This window comes from Physeter macrocephalus, chromosome 13, assembly GCF_002837175.3.
Source record: "Physeter macrocephalus isolate SW-GA chromosome 13, ASM283717v5, whole genome shotgun sequence".
Lineage (NCBI taxonomy): Eukaryota > Metazoa > Chordata > Mammalia > Artiodactyla > Physeteridae > Physeter > Physeter macrocephalus.
Window position 1 is genome coordinate 74,343,428 of NC_041226.1, and position 3,097 is coordinate 74,346,524.

The following is a 3,097-nucleotide window of genomic DNA, read 5'->3' on the forward strand; positions in this document are numbered from 1 at the left end:
ACATACATTATTATTACTTATGATATATAAAAATATATAATGTAGAGTTCTTCAGAATACATCTTCAAGCAACAAAAAAATTGATGTTTTCTGACTTAAGAACCATATGGAAAACAATTTGAATCAGCCCTACTTCTGGCCTTGCTCCCTGTAGAGTCTCCTTGACACAGCAATTGGAGGAATCCTGTTAATGTTCAAGTGAAACCCTCCAATGGCTTCTATCTCATTCCCAGCAAAAACCAAAACCCCTCCTATGCCCTCTCGGACTCAACATAGTCTGGCTTCTCATTACTGCCTGACATCTAGTATCCATTTCTTTGTTCTGTTTGGTCAGCCAGGCAGAGCTCGGTGTGTTTCTTGAATACATCAGGCAGGCCCTCATCCAAGCAACAGGAAATTCCTTCTGCTAGCATCAGCTAACTTGCTCACTTCCCTCCTAACTTTATTCAAAATCCACCCTCTCTGAGGGGCTTCCCATGGATAGGACTCCCTCAGGCATTTCCAATCTCACTAAGCAACATTTTTTTTTTTTTCCTTTCTAGCACTTAGCATTTAACATGCTATTTTTCTTATTTTTGTTACTACTTGCTTCTCCACTAGATCATAAAGTACATACAAGGGGAAGATTTTTTGCAGGAAAACTGGCTTGGCATTATAAAGCATTTAATACGTATTTGTTGAATGAATAAACAAACAAATGAATATCATATCTTCCCACTGCAGACGGGTTATATTGCAGTCAAATTTTTCTGCATCCTTTGTCAATATTCTTTAAAGATATGGAGTATTTTAAAAAGGATTGATGGAGGATTTGAAAAACTAACTGTAGAAGAACACTTTTTTGAAACATTAAACTATTATATGAAAGGTTAGGAACTGAATGTGAATTATCTTTGGACTTAGCACTGATTTGAATGATTCTCTTTTTATTTTTAAAATCAGTGTGATTGGTAATGTTAATTTTGTGTATTCATAGACTTAACCTCCATTAAACTAATTTTTTGGTGAGTTTTTTTATTCTTGTAGTTCAATTGCTTATAGCACATACAAAAATTAGGACAAAATCTACCTCTTGGAACTTTTATGAGTGTTTTATAACTACAGAAATAGATTCTCATATATATGAGTATCTCTAGGATGGTTTATTAGAACATATCAGGACCATTGCATTTCTGAGATATTATTTTTAACTGAGTGCTTGATGGAAAATTTCACATATCTCATAACCAAATGCTTCTAGTAGAGGTGATTTGCAGCCAAGCAGTTTCCTGATGACAAAAATATTAGAATATTATCATGTCATCTATTAATAAAGTGCTATTTTTGCAATTTTTGACACATTGAAGTAGGCTATCTGTGTGCATTATTCTGGTAATCACTCATGTGTTCAGTATTTATAATCAGAACATTCATCCTCAATGAGACCCTTCACAGAATCTTACTATTCATTTTTATTTAGTTTTTTTTTCATATTAAGTATTATAAACCGAAACTACCATAACTGGAAAATGTTAGAGTGATAAATACAAAGATATTATCATATTTTTCTCAGCTGAATGCACAGACATTTTAATGCTATTTTTCTGAATATAGAGGAATTTTCCTCACACTTCATACATTAGAGGCATTTATTTTGTTGTTATTTGTGATGATGGTGATAATGACTATTGGTAATACATATTTAAAATCCCCCACTAAAGTTTTATACTCTATAGGAAGCATTTTTCTGGGTTATAAACAGATATTATTAAAGAAACTATGTATGGTAATTTCACTGTCTTTTTCCTTTCAGTGATTTTAACAAATTGTAACTATCAAGTTCTCAGTAATGAGACATTCATGTGCTGTTCCTGTTTTCTATTGTTTGTCCCAGGGTCCATCTAGAAGATGAGATAATTAAATTACTAAATTTGAAAATGCAGCATTATTTAAATCCCAGGGATAAAAATGAACTAAAGCCCTGGCATTGCAGTCACAAGTCCCAAGGTCAAGCACTACCTACTCATAAATTAGGGTCTTGAGCAAATTTTTTTTTTTTATTTCCATTTTCTTTCCTGTAAAATTCTTCCCTGAACTCTCATGGTTCTGCTGAAGTGTCTCAAAGAAGTCAGCCCCAAATTATACAAGGAACAAACCATCTCCATTTCCTCTGCAGAAACTCTGCTTTTAATATACTTTATATCTATAGTTCCTAAGATTTCCCCATGTTATGTTTCTATTACGTTTATGTTCATATTTCATGATCGTCAGTCAGTCAACATACACTATGAATCTGATAGTTGCTAAACACATTTTTATGATTGATTTATAAGGTTTTTTTTGAGTATTTTTTTGTTTGATGATTTGCTTATTCTTGTGATCTTGTTCCAACAATCATTTAAGAATGTAGCTCAATGATATGGAATTTTCTGTTTAAAAATGTTGACTTCAATAAAGTCAATATTAACATTAAAACTGGTCACACAGGGTTTGAGATTTCCACATATAGCTCACATAAAACCTGCAAAAAAAGCAAGTTCATTTCACTAAATCAGTAAATTCCAAACACCCTTCTGTCGCAATACCTTTGAGTGATAGGCTACATTTTCATCCGTAAGAGTGGCACTTTGTAGTATTGTTTCTCATGTAAGAAATGGTCAGATTTGCAATTCCTAATTGGTTGGATTAGTCTTCAAGACCTGCTTAACCCTACGGTACAGAGACTTCTGCAGTAGTTAACCTATGGCACATAATTCCCGGCCATGGAAAGATTTATTTTTATAATTAAAAATTTTTATTTATGAAATTATAACACTAAATTTGATGTTAAATGACCATATTTCTACATAATCATGAGTACTGAAGAAATGAAAGAGAAATGAAATACTTTGTTTCTTAATTCTAAGCGATATCACTCTTTTTTCCAACTATAGAGATTTGATCATCTTAGAGCATTTTTTTCTAAATCTTCAAGGAACAAAATAGTTATACTAGTCATGTAAAATTTTATGGAGGGATCTAAGAACAGATATTCATAAAGAAGAGTGTTAGAGACTACTGGATAGGAACCACTAGATATCTCTTTTCTTAAGTATTTTTAATACCTCAAAAACTAACT